Source organism: Gekko japonicus, unplaced genomic scaffold (assembly GCF_001447785.1).
Source record: "Gekko japonicus isolate JY-2015 unplaced genomic scaffold, Gekko_japonicus_V1.1 scaffold2545, whole genome shotgun sequence".
In the NCBI taxonomy this organism is placed as follows: Eukaryota; Metazoa; Chordata; class Lepidosauria; order Squamata; family Gekkonidae; genus Gekko; species Gekko japonicus.
The window spans coordinates 179359-198527 of record NW_015163162.1 but is presented as its reverse complement, the minus strand read 5'-3'; positions in this window follow the sequence as shown (position 1 = coordinate 198527).

The following is a 19169-nucleotide window of genomic DNA, read 5'->3' as shown; positions in this document are numbered from 1 at the left end:
TGGTGGGCTTGGTGGGGAGGGTGGGCTTCTGTCAGGGCTCAGATGCTAACAGAGGCACTGGAGTGCAGAGAGAGAGAGTTGTGTCAGCACAGATTGGGGAACAATCTTGGAGCTTTTTGAGAACATGCTCTGCCTGCAACCCGAGCTGAAACTAGAGCCATAACAAGATCACTGTTTTTTAAAAAAATCTGTAAACGCACCCCCTCTTGAAATTCTGTCAGCCAGTTTAAATGAGTTGAGAATAAACTCGTTTGCACTTCTGTAGGAACACATTTTTAGATGTACTCGGTTCTCTGCTGTTCCACCCACTTTCTTTATTAGCATATCAGACGCCCCCACTGCATGTTTCCAAGAGGCTTATCGCTATGAAGACACCACGGTGCATTCGGGAGATCAACCTGCCAATGGGACCAAGGAGACTCTGCAGCCTTCTCCACCACCCTGTAAGGGCCCACTTTCTCTGCTGCAGTTCTGTTGCACTGATGCCAAGAGGTGGTTTTTTACATGAAGGGAGTCCATAATTATGCAGAAGCAAAACTGCCCAGAAAGTTGCCATCGGTTAAGCACAGGCTTGGCAATTTTATGATACTTGTGGTCCACGTTTCTTACTGGGCTCAAGGTGGATTACACAGAGTACATCAACACAATCAACAGGAAGAGATATTCAACAAACAATGCAAGAGGATTTGAAGCACAGAAATCTAGAACCAGTCAAAAACTTGAAAACCAAACTGAAGCAAAGCATAATTATTAAAACGAAGTCTTAAACAATGCAAAATTAAATAGTAGGATTCATCTTACCGCAACAGACAGTACAAACTGTACACAGTAGAACAGACCACAATCCCTAACTTTAACCCAAGTGTCTTTCAGAAGTGTTTTGTTACAGTATAGCCCTGTTATCTGTGTTGAAAAGTCCTCTTGAATGATTCTGCTTTGCATAATTTGCAGAAAGCCAGGAGAGTGGGGGCCACCACAGAGAACTGCACGTGTCCAGGAACCCGGGCAGGCCGTTCCATACAGTGGGGGCCAGGAACCTGCTGATTTTGCCCATTTTCAGGATGGCAACCACAGAAGGCCCTGCTCAGATGAGCAAAGCTGTCATGGCCAAGGGTCGGGGGAGACACAGTCCTGCAGATACAAGAGATCAAGGTCATGAAGGGCTTTGTATGTTATAGTCAGCGCCTTAAATTGAGCTCAGTAATTGTTAGGTAGCCCATGGAAGAACTGCAGAAAACGCAGTTGTACTTACCTGTCACGGGTGTTCACAGAGCGCCTTCTGTGCAGGCACACATAGGACTGCCTCGGAGCAGGGTTCCCATGGAGGAGTTTTCTACAAGCTTCTAGAATTTTACAGCTGAGGGCTCCCCCTCCACTTGGCACAACAGAGCTACAGGCTCCGCTTGGCACAACAGAGCTACCTATTGTGCCCATGGGGCAGCCGCCATTCTTAACAGTGCTTATGTTACTGCATCCTATAGCTCTGCAATAAAAGTATTACCGTTCCTGAATGCGTGTACTTCGTTGTTGGCTGTGGGTTCTGACAGAAAGTTTCATTCAAATCCATCAACTCCTTGAGGAACCTTTTTCGAGAGAGCACTTGAAAATATAGAGTAGGTTTATTGTGCAGGGCCTTCTGCAGGTGCACAATCCATTTGCGATAAAACCAGAAATGTACAAACACAATGGACAACGGACAACATACAGATTTAAAATTTATATGTTTCTAATTTCTAACAGTTTCAATTGGTCAGTTTTTTATGTATTTTCTTACCAGACTTGCTCTGATCTTCTTTGCCGTTTTATTAGACATAAAAGGGTTGATGTCTGATAGCATATAAGCTAATTTATCAGAGTCAGACAAGGAATAAAAACTAGATAAAATGTTGGCAAGAAATTTTCCTCTAGGCTCCAGGTATAGGGGACAATTTAAAATATGGTGGGGAAGGTCCTCCACGGAGATTCTGCAGATACATTGACGTTGATCGGGGGGGGGGAGCGGCCAGCAAGCATCTCAGTGGGCATGGTCCGAAAGCATGACGATGGCAATGCCACTCTGAGATTGTGGGCTGAAATTTAAGTTAAATAAGATGCTGTAAAGTGATATTTTCATGATTTTGTACCATAGGGTAAACTTCGAATGACTGCTTGAAAAATTGTAAATTTGGACGTCCTCTATATACCCATTTCTGTAAATCAACGCTATTCCCTGAGGGCTGAATCAGATTGTCTGGAATGGTGTGTCTAGATGTAGTATCACTAAAGAAAACTAGACAGGTCTTGTCCTTGCTTTGCAACAACTGAAAACTAAGTTAATTAAGAGAACCAGGGTTTACCCATTGTTTTTTCCCCATGATTTGAGAATTGTCTGCCCATAACAAGGCTGCTGGTGTCCCTTTGGTAGGGCTAAATTGTTTCTCCTAAAAAGATTTTGGATTATATCCAAATTACTAATTGACTCTCAATTCCATACTGTACGTGGGCAATAACTTTGCTGACAAAGAGTTTTAATACCAGCTCAATAAGAAAACCACCTCTAGTAAAATGGAATTTCATTATTGCCCCGATGATTTTAAAGGCTGAAGCTTTTATAAGATTTAAATTAGTATTCAATTTCAGGGTTTCACTAAAAATTATGCCTAGATATTTGTAAGTTTTACATTGCTTAACTGGAATGCCATTAATACTCCTGTGGAATTTTTTCAGCCTCTTCCAAAATACCATAGTTTTAGTTTATGAATAATTGATTGTAAGTTTCTCCTCCTTACAATATTTGCCCAGATTGTATAAAAGGCTCCTTAAACTGATTTAATTAGAGAAATTAAAACCATATTGTCGGCATATAACAATATTGACATTTTCTGTTGGCCTATAGAAGACACAACAAATTCTGGGCCAGATAATTCTAGGACTATATCATTTCATATAGATTAAAAAGTAATGGGGAAACACATCATTGCTTTGCTCCCTTTTCTGTTAAGATTGTCTTGGTTAATGAACCCAAAATGCTCACTCTGATTTTTGAGTATAGTTCATGAATAAGCAGCAGTAGTCTTTTGTCAATATTAGTCTTGGCTAATTTCTCCCAGAATCAATCTCTGTCTACAGAATCAAAGGCCTGACAACAAATACCACATAAAAAGCTTTGGTTGGGCCATTCAGACCTGAGTAGACTAGCTGGAAGAGTGATCTTGTTAGATACGAGACTCAGGCAGCAGGTGAACAGTGTTACCAGCTTTATTGAACACGAAGTCAGAAGAACCAGAACTAGACAAACAATGGAGCAACAGGCTCCTTTTTAAACAGTCTGGGCTTGGCAAGCCACGCCCACATGTCAGATAGTATCCAATCATAAACTGTACATAAAGACCAATCACTTTCTTTCCCTCCAGAATTTCCCTTGTTCTGATAGGTCGGTTTACAATACCTTAGTCAGACTCAAGCTCGATACCTTTATACATTCAATTGCATACACGACAGATCTATTGCACTTTGACCTCTTCTAAAGCCAGCTTAGAATCAAAGAGCTGGAAGGGGCCATACAGGCCATGTAGTCCAACCCCCTGCTCAATACAGAATCAGCCTAGAGTGTCCCTGACAAGGGTTTGTCCAGACGCTGCTTAAAGACTGCCAGCGAGGGGGAGCTCACCACCGCCCTAGGCAGCTGATTGCACTGTTGCACAACTCTGACAGTCAAAAAGATTTTCCTAATATCCACCTGGTACCTTCTCGCCCTTAATTTAAACCCATGATTGCGAGTCCTCTCCTCTGCTGCCAACAGGAACAGCTCCCTGGCGTCCTCTGAGGGACAGCCCTTCAGATACTTCAAGAGAGCAATCATATCTCCCCTTGACCTCCTCTTCTCCAGACTGAACATTCCCAAGTCCCTCAGACTTTCCTCATAAGGCTTGGCCTCCAGGCCCCTGATCATCCTCGTTGCTCTTTGCATGTGCTCCATTCTGTCTACATCCTTTTTGAAGTGAGGCCTCCAGAACTGCACACAATACTCCAGGTGCAGCCTGACCAATGCAGTGTACAGCAGGACTTGTGAGAAGTAACATCTTGTGACTTTAATGTTATGGCTCTGTTGATAACCCCAAGATCGCATTAGCCTTTTTGTTGCTGCATCACACTGGCTACTCATATTTAACTTTCAGTCCACCCTTACCCCAAGATCTTGTTCAAACGCACTGCTACTCAGAAGTGTATCCCCCATCCAGTATGCACGTTCCTCATTTATGCTATGAGTTCTAGAGCATTTGGGGGGTAAATAAATGTTGATACACAGGACAGCTCCTAAGTTTTGACCCTTAACTAGTAAGATCTAAATGTAATTAGAATGCAGGCTTTCTATAACCTGTATTTCTATGTTTAGGTCAACTGTGAATAATACTGCCAGACCGCCACCCTCCCGTCCTCTGGAGTGAGTCATAATTGCTGGAGTAACAAATGCTCTAAATCCCCAGAGCGTTAAGAAGCAGGATCCTGAACCCATGTTTCTTTTTTTAAAATGCTTTTTTATTTTCAACATACAAAACAAACATGAAGGAGGGAAATTCAGTTTCAGTTCTTCAATAACATTTTGATGCCTAATTTATCATAAATTTGTATACTTCACCTTGTAAACAATAACTATGTCGCTTGCAAATAAATCATATTTATATAATAAAGGTCCTTGAAAAAGTTTAAATGACTCTGTTAATTACTTGGAATAATCTTCAAACCATTGGTAAAATCTTGACCATGTATTCTCTTTTACAGTCTCAGGTTGTCCTTTCAAAATCAGTTGGTTTGTCTATTTCCACCATTTTCAACATTTTGCTTAAAATTTCTTGTCTTGAATGTGTCTCTGTTAATCTCCAATGTTTATCATGCAATATTCTAGCAGTTGTAGTTAAATACAGAATAAGAGTCATTTTACTCCAGACAGTCTTAATGGATTGGCATTTTTTTCCTTTTAACAATGCTTTATACTTCCTTCTGGTCTGTATCAGGAGTCTACGATTCTCGTTTGTATTATTATTCCTAAATTTATTATATGTTTGTTTTAAGTTGAGTTTTTATCTTCCCACAGTCCCTGTTAATCTCCAATGTTTTATTATATGTTTGTTTTATTTTTGTTTATATGTTTATTATATGTTTGTTTTAAGTTGAGTTTTTATCTTCCCACAGTCCCTGTTAATCTCCAATGTTTAGCAAACAATATTCTACCAATTTTAGTTAAATACAGAATAAGATAAGAGTCATATTTTTTTACAGTTTTCAGGTAAAATATTCAACAGAAACGTTTCTGGTATAAAAGGTACTGAGGATTTTAAATTTTTTGCATAATTTCATGAATCCGTACCCAATATTTTTTCGCTTTATCACATAACCACCACATATAAAAAGATCCCACCTTATTTTGACATTTCTAACATAAATTCGAACAGTTAGGGTCAAACATGGCCAATTTATTAGGCATAATATACCACCTATAAAACATCTTATACATATTTTCCTTAGATGAAATTGCTCTTGTGTCGAGGATGGGCAAGTGGACATCAATGTGGCAAATGGGGTTAATGTGGCCAAGTGCAAAGTGATGCACATTGGAGCCAAAAATTCTAAATATAAATACACATTGATGGGGTCCGAACTGGTGGAGACTAACCAAGAGTCATAGTCGATAACTGAATGAAAATGTCTAGATAGTGTGCAACTGCAATAAAAAAGGCCGACACTATGCTGGGGATCATTAGGAAGGGAACTGAAAACAAATCAGCTAGTATCATAATGCCACTCTATAAATCAATGGTGCAACCTCATTTGGAGTACTGTGTACAGTTCTGGTCACCACACCTCAAAGATATCATAGCATTGGAAAAAGTGCACAAAAGGGCAACTAGAATGATAAAAGGGTTGGAACACTTTCCCTATGAAGAAAGGTTAAAACACTTGGGGCTCTTTAGCTTGGAGAAACAACAGCTGAGGGGTGAAATGATCAAGATTTATAAGATTATGCATGGGATAGAGCAGGTAGAGAAAGAAGTTCTTTTCTCCCTTTCTCACAATACAAGAACTCATGGGCACCTAATGAAATTGCTGAGAAGTCGGGTTAGAACAGATAAAAGGAACTACTTCTTCACCCAAATAGTGATTAACACATGAAATTCACTGCCACAGGAGGTGGTGGCGGCTACAAGCACGGACAGCTTCAAGAGGGAAATAGATAAGCATATGGAGCAGAAGTCCATCAGTGGCTATTAGCCACAAGGTATAGATAGGAACTCTCAGTCTGGGGCAAGTGATGCACTGTATTCTTGGTGCCTGGGGGGGGGGGGCAACAGTGGGAGGGCTTCTAGTGTCCTGGCCCCACTGCTGGACCTCCTGATGGCATCTGGTATTTTTGGCCACTATGTGATGGACTAGATGGGCCATTGGTCTGATCCAACATTGGTTTCTCTTATTTCTTATTTTGCCTTTTATTCAATAAGACATAAGTCATGGTCGAGAATAGATATGTGTTGGATATCAACAACCATTATTAATGACTTAATAGAAGTGTGGAGATATTACCAGCAACTTTTGCAGACCCTGTTATGCTATATTACAAGACATAACAAAGAAAAACAGATGGTTTTTAAATACATTTCTTATGAAGAATGATAAATTTGTAACAGAGACTAAAAAAAAGTCAAATGTTTTTTTAAATAGAACATCCAGCCAGATTACAGTGGTGTGGGATGCATTTAAGGCTTATGCCAGAGGTTGGATAATTAGAGAACCTGCACATATTGGAAAACAAAAGAGAGAAAATTTTATACAAATAAAGGAACAAATTAAGAAACAGGAAAATGAAATCTGATTCGGCCAGTGGCTGAAAGTGGCCACTGCCCAAAAAGAAGCCCCACCCCCTGGGTAAAGCACGGGGAGGCTTCCTCCCTGGCTTGCCCACCTTGGCGACGGGCCAGGAATGATGGGGGGGGCCTCTGGGAGCCTTCTCCGGGTCACCTGCTTTAGCTTTAGTGGGTGACCTGGAGAAGTCACAGGGAGACATTTAAATGTCTCCCCGCTCCCTCCTGGGCCCTTCCTGGCTCACCCGCCTCCGCAAGCGGGCCAGGAAAGGCCGGGGGGGTCCTCTGTGGCACGACTGGGGGGGATTTAATCTTTAAACCTCCAGTCCTGCCGCAGAGGCGGCATGCTCCCTTCTTTGCAGGGAGCCCGGGCAAGCCCCCCCCTCTTTGCTTGCCCGGGTGCCCCTGGCCGAATCTGATTCGACTGGCCGAAGGAGCCCCAAATCGACTTTAATTGCTGAATGTGGCATTCGGGGTCATTCAGCCAGCTGAATCAGATTGGGCCCGATTCGGCTGAACTGAATGGGGCTTAATTTTTTTTTTTTTCCAGACCCCTACTATTAATGTTAGAGGGACATGAATTATTATTGGGATGGTATGCGTTTATATGCTATGGAAAAGCTGATACTCATAAATATTTTAAACAACATTTTATTTGGAGATCCTTATTGAAGGTATGGGAAGAAGTTAAAAGATTTTTTTATACTGAGATACCAAAGTGGGTTTCACCACTAGAAGTGTTTAGAAACCCAAACTTATTCAAAAATAAAAAAGAACTGTTACGATACAAAGATTTGTTGTATAACAAAAATGAATTAAAACCAACAGAAAATCTTAAGAAATGAGAATCCAACTTAAGTGGTTGGTGAGAAAGAGTTCAAATAGAATCAAGATATGTCAAAGATAACCAAATACGGAAGGTTTTTATTCAAAAATAACAGAAATAGACAAGACAAGAAGGGGGACCCACGATACTTGTGGGGGGGAGCTCCACGTGGAGGAGGAGGAAGCAGCCGCAGGTAAGCCTCCTCCCTTCCCTCTGCACCAACGGCGAGGCCTGTGCGGCTCCCACCAGGCCCGCCAAGCCTCCCCCCTTTCCCCGCACCAACGGTGAGGCCCCTGCGGCTCCCACCAGGCCTGCCAAGCCTCCCCCTTCCCTTGCACCCACGGCGAGGCCTGTGTTGCTCCTGCCGGGCCTGCCAAGCCTCCCCCTTCCCCCGCACCAATGGCGAGGCCCGTGCGGCTCCCGCTGGGCCCACCAAGCTTTCTCCCTCCCCCCTGTGGCGGCAGTGGCGAAGCCCATGCAGCTCCTGCCGGGCCTACCAAGCTTTCTCCTTCCCCCTCTGTGGCAGCGGCAGGGAGGCCTGAGCGGCTGGCCAGCCCGCCAAGACTTCTCCTGCCTCCTCCTCCCTCCAGTGGCGGTGGTGAAGGCTTCTCAGAGCGTTCCCTGCGCATGTGCAGGGAACACTCCTTTACTTTTGGGGGGATTTAAGTATCCCCCTTATAATATTTTACAGTTTTTAGATTTTTCTGCACATCTGGGGATTGCTCCAAATGTACAGGAAAATCTCCCTGCCCCCCAGGTGCCCCCGATGTGCAGATTTAGATATCTGCACATGGGGGGGGGGCTTGGCTATTAGATATATAAAAGGTAAAGGTAAAGGTTCCCTTGCTCGAAAGCCAGTCGAATCCGACTCTAGGGTTGCGGTGCTCATCTCCGTTTCCAAGCCGAAGAGCCAGCGCTGTCCGAAGACGTTTCTGTGGTCCTGTGGCCGGCATGACTAAACACCAAGGCGCACGGAATGCTGTTACCTTCCCACCGAAGTGGTACCTATTTATCTACTTGCAATTTCTTGCTTTCGAACTGCTAGGTTGGCAGGAGCTGGAACCAGAGACAGGAGCTCACCCTGTCTTGCGGCACCCGGGTCTCGAACCGCTGAACTACTGACCTTCCACAGCCTGCAGTTCAGCGTCTTAACCACTTGAGCCACCGCAGCTATATAGATATTGTTATATAGATATTGTTACATACTGATGAGAAATTGATTAAGAAATTAAATGTAATAATGTTAGAAAATAAAACATAAGATGAAATAGTTAAAAACTGCATGGTCCAATTGGCACACAATTTATATCATAATATTGATTTAAACCAATGGTCATAGGTATGGAAAACAAATGTAAAGATTACTAAAGCAACCTCATTTAAAGAAAATATTTATAAAATGTTTTATAGATGGTATATCACTCCAGACAAATTAGCAAAGTTTTATCATGAACTACCAAATGATAGTTTGCCGCCCTGAGCCGTTGGGTAGGGCGGGGTATAAGTCGCAAAAATAAATAAATAAATAAATAAAATAGTTGGAAGTGTCAAAAAAATGTTGGCTCTTTTTTCATATGTGGTGAAAGTGTGATAGAGTTAAAAACTATTGTTCTTGGATTCATTGCTACAAAAGATGTTAAAATGTATTATGCCATGTGGAGAAATGCCATTTTGTGGATGTGTAATGTATTCAGCCTGACATGCCCGGACTTGCCCGGGCTGGCCAGGCACAACTCTTCAATAGCTTCATGTCCAAAGACAATGGGTCCGTAGGATCCTAGCCGGCCCAATCAAAGGGCCAGCTTCTCAGCCGGGAGACCAATGGTCGCCCGGTTACTGTAAATAGCCTATCGGGAGTAGGGGGTGTGTTTAGGTGTACTTGGTGGCGGGTTTTCTGAACCTATATGTCGGTCTGCCTGAAGTCTGGAGCCAGTCAGGCTGTCGGCTGGAGTCTGCAGGAGGGCCATGTTGGGAATGGTGCTAATCTAACCTCCTCCAGTGAGAGCAAGTCATGTGCCTGCCCTGCAGACCATCTAGACAGGGCATCAGTGTAGACAAGGGAGAGACGGAGCGATTTATTATTCACCTTTATTTTGATTCTTCGGTTCACTGTTAATATGCCTGTATATAGTTGAGTGGTTTCAAAATAAATCCTTTTACTGTTGACGTTGACAAGTCTTTCTGTACTGCATAGTTCCCCCAGCTGCTTGGACACACTAGGAGTAGGTTGGGGACTCCCTAAGAAGAACAAGGGCAAAATGACCAGTTGCCAACTCTCCAGGGGAGCATAAGAACATAAGAACATAAGAGACGCCAATGTTGGATCAGGCCAAAGGCCCATCCAGTCCAACACTCTGTGTCACTCAGTGGCCAGAAATACCAGTGCCATCAGGAGTTCCAGCAGTGGGGCCAGGACATTAGAAGCCCTCCCACTGTTGACCCCCCCCAAGCCCCAAAGATGGTCTTAGGCGACTCCTGTGAAAGGGTCGTTCAACCCCCAAAGGGGTCGTGACCCACAGGTTGAGAACCGCTGGTGTAGAGGAATGTCATGTAATGCAGGGAGACCTGAACATCTCCACAGAGACTCCATGAACAGAAACCATTTTTCCGCTGTGAGGATTGCTTCTTCATGTCAGTACAGATCAGTATCGCCCAACCAACCAATGAACTCCTGCTAATGCAAATGTCGCTGTACCTTTCCGTCTATATTTCTGAGATCTGTGTGTGTCTGTGCTTGAATTTATTGTAAGCTTGTGAAGACTTCTTAGTAAAAAAACCCCATTCTTTAAGACCTGGTTTCTGCATCTATTTCTGGGACTACCGGAAAGGGCGGGACTCCTGTATACAAAGGTTATTGCTCTGTATTTGCCAATTGCCATTTAAAATATTCACATTCCCCATCTTTATTAACAAATAGAGCAATTTGGCTAACAGAGGAGGGGGCGCTCCTGGTCTGTTAGAAAGCTTGGAAATCTTTTCTGTGGCTGGCCTGCAACTGCGCAGTCCCATGTGGGACGATGCCACAATGATGAACTACGCTTTTCATCCACCCACCCACACAATTTGAGATCCGATGATAAGGTTCTGCTGCAGGTATTTCATTTTGGTAAGGAGGCTCAAGGTGGAGTCAATCTACCAACATTTGTGGATTGCAGGCTGTGATGAGCCCAGAGTTTTGGAATACATTTTCCCTCGGATACGTGGGTTTCCCCAACCACTACAGTAGTGCACTGTGGCTGTTTCAGGCCGTGAAAATGGCACCGGGGGGGTGGGGATGAAATCCCTTCTCCAAGTGACCATGGTCTTGATCCTAATCACACGCAGAAACAGAGGAAAACGCACAGTTTATGTGTGATTGTGTTACATCAGATGCTTTAAAGGCTTTATAATTGCCTTTAAATTTTTCAAGCCTGTCCTGTGCATGCTGGGTCCCAAGAATTGCCTGGACTAAGATAAAACCGATGCGCTGCTTGTGTGGCCTTCATGCTGCGGAAGGTGACTTGCATATCCCGTGGGCAGCCAGGGCCAAGGTGGGTGAGGCTCCCCCAGCGCAACCGTCTGCTGCAGCTCTGCCCAGGGCTGGTATGGAAGGCCAGTAACCTGATCTGCTCCTCCCAGGCGAGGTCCCCACAGAGCCTCCTACCACCTGTGCTGTCACAGGGGCCACTGGGCCACTCTGCCAGGTCACATGAACAAGGCTCCTGGGGGGGGGCACAGACTGTGCTTCTCTTCGGCAGGCCTTTCAGCCTTGCTGGAGTGTAGAGTTGCAAAAGAGCAGCATTCTGCTTCATCTTCCAGCAGGTGACCTTCAAAACTGTATGCACCATATGTATGTTGTGCATTTAGGTGGGGGGCTTGAGGGCATTTTGCCAGAGCCCCCCAAAACCTGGAGCTGACATTGGCTTGATGCGCAGGTGTCTTGTAGCTGGTGGTATAAAGGCTAGTCCTGTTTCATTATAAGTTATTTTCGTTCTGGCCTAATGGTAAAAATAATACGTTCAAACAATAATATTTTAATACCATTATATCACATTACATGAGTATTCATATTTTATAATGAATCACTGGGAAGATGGTTTTAATTTTAATTATGCTAAATTCAATTCCTGTTTTGCAAACACGTGGATGAAATCTGAAACTCCAGCTACACAAATTGTTTCTTACCACACACACACACAAAAGAAAACCACTGAAGTTATGTATGTTGTAACAACCAGTGGGTCCTCGTAAAAATGTTAGTATTATTTCTCCCCCAGAAACAGAGGTTGCAGAGTAACAAATAGTAAGATACTAACATTACATTTTCCCAGATTACAGATCTTTATTACTGCAATTCAGAGTAAGAATCCAGGTTATTTCCCAGAAGGAAAATATTCCCAGTCCAGTGGGTTAGTCGTTGTTCTAGAGGGAGGAACCAACACCGAACACACACAGCTCTGCACGAGAGACTCTCCGGATGGAGCAGTCCTTTGTTTAGGGGCTGAAACCGGTGACTGCCAGTCAGTTTGGCCAGCCGGCCTGGCTTCTGGATCCATGACAGGATTGGGGCCAAGAGTCCCCACGTGATGGGCTCATGTTCCCATCTCCAGTGCTGAAGGACAACATCGGTGATGGCATTTAAAATGCAAGTCTTCCTTCCTCCAGGGTCAGAAGAATTAAATACTACACATGGTTTAGATGGCCAAACCTATGGTAGCTCATGCAGCTGAGAGAAAGAAGGACACGATTCCAACACATAAAAGGCTGTGCCACGACTATGGTAACAACGTCACTAGGAGGAGGCTTTTAGAAGACTGGAGCGTGAATGGGCTAATGGGGTGGGGGAGGATCGCCAGGCAGCAACAGAAGCCTCTCTCGCACTGAGAGCACAGCGGGAGCGGGTCACGCTCTGACCTCAGGGAAAGGCGATGCTGCCGCCGCCCCCGAGCCCTGCCCTCCGCACAGACCTCCATGTCTCAAAGCCGACTCAGTCCTGGCTTGTGCCGTGCAGAAAGGCTGAATCCCAAAGGCAGCGAAGAGCCGTTCCCCCACACTGCCTATTTTTGGCTCATCATCCTGCTCTCTCCAGGCATCTTGCCAAGAAAAGAGTTGGGAAGAAAATCCTCTGACACTGTGGGTGTCTAGGCTATACGCTCAATCAAATCCAGCAACTGGAGTACAATTTATGCCAACAGGTAAACCACCCAACAATGACTGTTACGTCAAAACAGAAACATAATTCTTGTTTTAGAAAATCTCGGATGACTTTGAAAATGGAGGCTTCGGCACAGAAGTAAAAGTAAACGGCCTTCATAGTTGAACTCCCCCCCCCCATTTTAAAGATATGTGAATGCAGCAGGTAGATCAGCCAGCCTCCAGGTGGGGGCCTGTAGACCTCCGGGAATTACAACCAATCTCCAGACGACAGAGATCAGTTCCCCTGGAGAAAATGGCTGCTTTGGAGGGTGGACTCCGAGGCCTTGTGTGCCCCAGCCGTGAGGCCCCTCCCCTCCCCAAACCCTGCCAGTCACAGGCTCCGCCCACAGATCTCCAGGATTTCCCAGTCATGAGTTGGCAACTCTAAGTAGAACTGCCAGTCTTCAAGCAGAGCCTGGAGTTGTCCCAGAATTACAACAGACCTCCAGAGGATGGAGACCAGTCCCCTTGCAGGAAATGGTGGCTCTGGAGGGTGCAGTCTGTTCCACCAGGTCTCTGCCAAGCTCCCTCCCCTCCCCAGCCTCCGCCCCCAAATCTCCAGGGATTTCCCAGCCCTGTGAGATCACTGGTGCTACTGGGAGCGCTTCATTTACCTCACAGTGTCCGTTTGTAGAGCATACCTGGGTTTTTCAGAAGGCGTTGAGAGCATTTCCATGCACCGCAGTCTAAATGGGATAAATACCCTTTCACAGCAGGCAAGGAGTGAGGGGCTCAGATCACCCCTCCCAGCTTTGGGATCCCCACCGTCAGCTCTGGGTTCCTTTTGGAAGGAAGGGTGCCTGCCTTGGCCCGGGGGCACTTTTAAGGATTAAAGTGGCAACATTGGCAAATTCATTCAGGTACATTTTGTTCACAAGACTAATCCCCTGCTTACAGTTTCTCAGAATGCCTCATCAAACTTTACCCTCTCCCACTAACCATGAACTGCAGGCACCATTTGTGTATTTAAGCTGGAGTCTCTCAGCACCTTGATGGAACATGGGCTAAGCAAACTCATGCTTCTCTAGTGCTTGGGGGGGGGGCAGGGCACACTGGAGCCAAACCAAAAAACAACTTTAAACAAACGTTGCTTTGTATTGCTTCTCATCATCCTTATTTTTCTCATTCTTAACAGCAATAAGAGACGGGAGCTCAGATGTCCTGTAAACTCCTGTTCGCATCCTTCCCTGGCAGGATTTCAGCTCTGAGACGCAACCTTCAAAACCAAGGCCCCCTTCTGATTCATCACAAGACCTTCCCAGGCCATCTTCCCGTGCAATTCTATCCACATCTAAGATGCCATTTACAGGGAGTTCATTTCTGAAGTTTTTTCCCCTAATTCTACCCGAGTTTAATCCTTGATTACTTTCCTTTGAGCTTGGTTCATGAAGGGTGCCTCCAGTTACATGCGCACTGGTTTTCTGTTTGTGGGTCACACCTAAAAACAAAATAAGAAAGGAAAGGGGGAGATAATATTTATTGGCTTGCATTAGTTAGTCCAGTTTTACTCTCTCAATAACCAGCTTGATTAAATTTGCTGTCGTGCTTTTTGAAACACAATACTAAAGGTTGATATAACTAAGGTGATCTTAGCTGGTCTCGCTTTTGTATTCTCTTAGGCAGAAAGTCACTTAAGAAACAATCAAGTATTTCTTATTCTGGGTGTCAATATAGATAAAGTCTGTTTGCTAAGGCTTGAAATAGAAACATCTAAAGATGAGGCAAAGCCACAGAGATCAAAAGATAGTTTTGTACTAGGGAAACTGTGTTTTGGAAAGTTGGAAATGGTTTGGTGTTAGCTTCGAGAAAGCTCATAGTAACTAATTTGTATTATTGAAAAAGTACTATTAGAAAGCATTCTCTAGGACATTTTCCTCAACAGTTATTTTCTCTAGGAGGAGGAGATGGGCATGGTTACATTCAAATACTCCTAAAAAATTAAATGTTTGTGAATTGAAATATCACCGGGGCTGGGCAGCACAATCACTCAGAACCCAGAGTTATGTTTCTGCTCTGAGCCGAACAATATTTGTGACGAGGCCAGAAGGACTTGGGTTTCTCATTCTCCTCTGGCACAGGCAGACCATTTCAGCAAAGGCAGCCCAGCACCAGTGCCTTGCTTATCTTGGTGGACTGGCAGCGTAGGTGACTGGGCAAGGGAGTGTGACCCTTCTTAATCTTTTGACTTTCCATGTCACCAGCTCTGGGTTCTGTGTGGACCAGCTCTCCGAGTTGTGAGCCTGAGCCAGGACACGGCAATGGGAGGGTGCAGAAGATGGGGCTCAGTGACGGCTGCTCCACCATGGAGGAGGGATGCTCTGGGATGCAGGAAGGGTCTTTGATGTTTACTCTTTACTCTCATCCAGGTGGGACAATCGATTTCCTGAATAGGTCTGTGGAGACTATGATTGACTGAATGATGAACAATCTGAAGCTCAAACCAGAAATGCAGGTGGTGGCACGGGGAAGAGTTGACCTTGGAGTTACTGGCTTGGATCCCATGGAAGAGTTCCACATGCAAGCCTTGTGAAAGAGAAGGGCTAAAACTACTTCTTGCTGTCTTCTCTCTCACACCACACGACTTTTTCCATTTTCAAATTTAAAAATTAGTAAATTAATTAGAGCATGTAAATTATTCCTTTACTCCACACACACATTAAAATTATATTGAACAAGTGGGAACCCGCAAGGACTTGCAAGATAAATTTTATTTCCCTCTCCCCTATTTTCTCTTCTCTTTCCTGAAAGCCCTTCCAGCCTCTCTTGCCTCTTTCTTCTCCCTCCCATTCACCAACTGACCTCGATCTCCGCCCCATCTTCAGTTTTCTGTCCTTCCCTACCCCCTATGAATAAGATGACTGGAGGGATGGGACCTGAGCCAGTGTGGTGTAGTGGTTAAGTGCGTGGACTCTAATCTGGGAGAACCGGGTTTGATTCCTCACTCCTCCACTTGCACCTGGCTGGATGACCTTGGGCCAGCCATAGTTCTGTCAGAGTTGTTCGCTCAAGGACAGTTCTCTCAGAGCTCTCTCAGCCCCGCCTACCTCACAGGGTGTCTGTTGTGAGGAGGGGAAGGGAAAGGAGTTTATAAGCCACTCTGAGACTCTTGAGTGAAGGGTGGGATATAAATCCAATCTCTTCTTCTTGTCTTCTGATAGAGGTTTATAAAATTATGCGTGGAACTAAGAGATTTTTTTTCTACTTCTGCTAAAATACTGTATTAGCCAATAAATCTTGTTCCCCCCTGAATTCTGAGATGGTATACAAGCATCGCAATAGCGCAGAGCCTTCTCTCTAGCAAGATTCAATGTAGTACCATCAGCGATCTTGCATGGGAGATATAATAACATAGTATATGTGGACAGACTTTGCCATTGCAATTCTGGATGTACTGAAACTGTTTTGCATATTTATTTGCATTGTCAATTTTATGTGGTTTTACGTGCTAGATATTTAAATCCTATCTTAGCCAACACGACGAAGCTTCCTGATGCTTTAACAGTGCACCGTCTTTTAAATGACTCTGTTCTGGAAATATCAATGAACACAGCCATGTATTTACAATCAGCGATAAAGCTACATCAGAAAAACTCCCAATGAGTAATTGTTTTATGCTACCTTATGTTTTATGTGTCTGGCTATACATGGTTTAAAATGCATATTTCTTCTTATAGTAATCCTTTCTAAGGTATTTTATGCCAGTAAAGGTCAACTGAACTGAACTGATTAAAATGTGGAATTCGCTGCTAGAGGACGTAGTGATGGCCATAGGCATAGCTTGAAAAGGGGATTAGATAGATTCACTGAGGTCTATCGGTGGCTGTTAGCCATGGCAATTAAAGGGAAGCCCCACATTCAGAGGCCGTCAGCCTCTGAAGCCCAGAGCCAGGAGGCAGCACCAGGGGAAGGCCTATGTCTCTCTGCCCTGTTGTTGGCCCTTCAGAGGAACCAGCTGTCAGGCTCAGTATGCATTTTATAGTTCGCCTGCCATAGAGGAAGGAGGAGGGGGAGAGGGCTGTGAAAGCCAAATGCTTCTGTTTTCCTAAATGCTTTGATGTCTCAGACACTGTGTTGCAGAGACCTGTTGTTTTGCTTTATTTCTGTAGAGGGGTACGTGCTTAGTGTGTGTGGGGGGTAAGGTAAAGGTTTCCCTTGCTCGAAAGCCAGTTGAATCCGACTCTAGGGATGCAGTGCTCATCTCCGTTTCCAAGCCGAAGAGCCAGCGCTGACGAAAGACGTTTCCGTGGTCATGTGACTGGCATGACTAGATGCCTAGGCACGTGGACTGTTATTTCTGGGGGGCAAATGCTGTGGGGTGATTGGGTCCTGATCTTTAGTGCCTTTGCTTGAACACAATATATTTGCAACCTCCGCACTTTCACCTTCAGTTCTGACAAAGCTCGTGTTCAGTTTGGTATTCTTCAACGTCTCAATAAACTAAACTTTCTTCGAAGTGAGTGGTGTTAACTGATTTAACCAGGATTCTGACACCGGCTGGCGACTGTGTGAGACAGGATGCTGGACTAGATGACCCACTGGCCTGATCCAGCAGGGCTCTTCTGATATTCTTATCAGGGATCAATAACATTCTGAACTCTTTAATTAACAAAAATCTGTTCAGGTCTCTCAAGTCTAGTATAGGTCTCCCTGTTTGCTTTCTTTTTGACCAAAAAGTATCCGGAGTAAAAGCCAGAGTGCTGATATTTTGCGGGCATTGTCGCAATTACTTTTTCACTGAGGAGGGTGTTGACCTCTGCAAAGAGTTCTAGGGAGGGGACAGGGGGCTGTATGAGGGAATGAGTAAGTTGGAAAAGAGACAAACTCTGTTGCAAATCCTTTTGACGCAATGTTTAGTACTCCTTGATCTTAGGAGACATCCTGCCAGATGAGTTGGCATGGATTCTGCACTTCTGCAGGGTGCTGGCTCTAATTGTCAGAAACCCTGCATGGTGAGTTAATGAGGTTTGGATGTCTGGGATCTGGTCTTGACACTCGAGGTAGGGAACCTTTTTCTCTGCTGGACAGGAGCTTGAATGGCTGGTGTGTAAGGAGGAGGCCTGTTAGAACAGGAAGGGTGAGGCATTGGGTGGCCTCTTTGTCTGCATGCAGGGCAGTATGGCATATAATACAACCAGGATTTAGTATTACAAGGAGCCAAGGGAGTCACCCCCAAGGTCCTGGCAGTAAGCTTGTCCTTCCTCATCTGGGCACTGAAAAGGCTTGCACCCTTAAGGGGAGGTCTGGTGTGTGTCTATTGAGGAAGTGCAGTGGATCTGAGCCAGGAATGGCGGCACAGGATGATAGGCATAGGCTGCAGCCACACGTGCTAAATAATCTACTTTCAATCCACTTTCAGTGCAGTTTCCAACTGGATTTTTACTGTGTGAACTGGCAAAATCCAGTTGAAAAATGCATTGAAAGTGGATTGAAAGTGGATTATTCAGTGTGTGTGACCGCAGCCATAGTGAGGCTATGGGCTGCACAATCATCTGAGTGCTTTTGCTGAGGAAAGCTGGCGTTTGGACAGCTATGTAGTTGGAATGGGCCATGGTATGCACTGATAATGGCACTCTTATATATAACCCAGAACAGAGGAGGCACAGATCTTTCTGCCTCTACCCCATCCATCTTACAGCCTTCTTTCTCAATCACGGCTGAGTGTTGAGTGCCCTTGGTCTTCACTTGAATGTAGTCCATGGCTGTTTCTGTAGTGGTTTTCAATACGCCTAGCAGAAGGAGACACTGATGCTGGGCATAACCAAGGTCCCATTGTGACTTCTGGAGGGCTGTCCATTATGGGGAATGTGACAGGTCCTGTGCTCCCCAGAAGAATAACTTTGAATATCAGATACATTTCCTTTGGAGGAGCACAGGAAACACTGATTTCTAGGAATCTAGCACTCAAACGAGTTGTGCAAATCTTTGCTTGGTGGGGTATATAGATGGTTCTGGCATAGGTTGATCAGGAGAGGGTTCGGAGTCGTAGTTGGGCTTTCTGTCCTCATAAGCAGGCTGGTCACAATCAAAAGCCAGACCACCAACGGATTGGGCGTCCTTATGTGGATCTGGGAGAAATTCTGGATTGTCTAGAGAACAGCAGTTGACCTCTGGCTGATCAGAACAAAGGGGGGCAGCATATGGATCTCAGTTCTGGTTGTAGTCGCTACACTGAAGCTATTGGTAGGGTGATCAGGAGGAAGTAAGACGAAAATATGTCAGATTCAACTGTGGTGGTGAATCCATACAGTAGGGTTAGGTGGTTGACAATGATTGGATCGAAGGTTCTGAATTTTGTACTTCGCCTTCTGAGACAGAATCAGATGAGTTCTGTG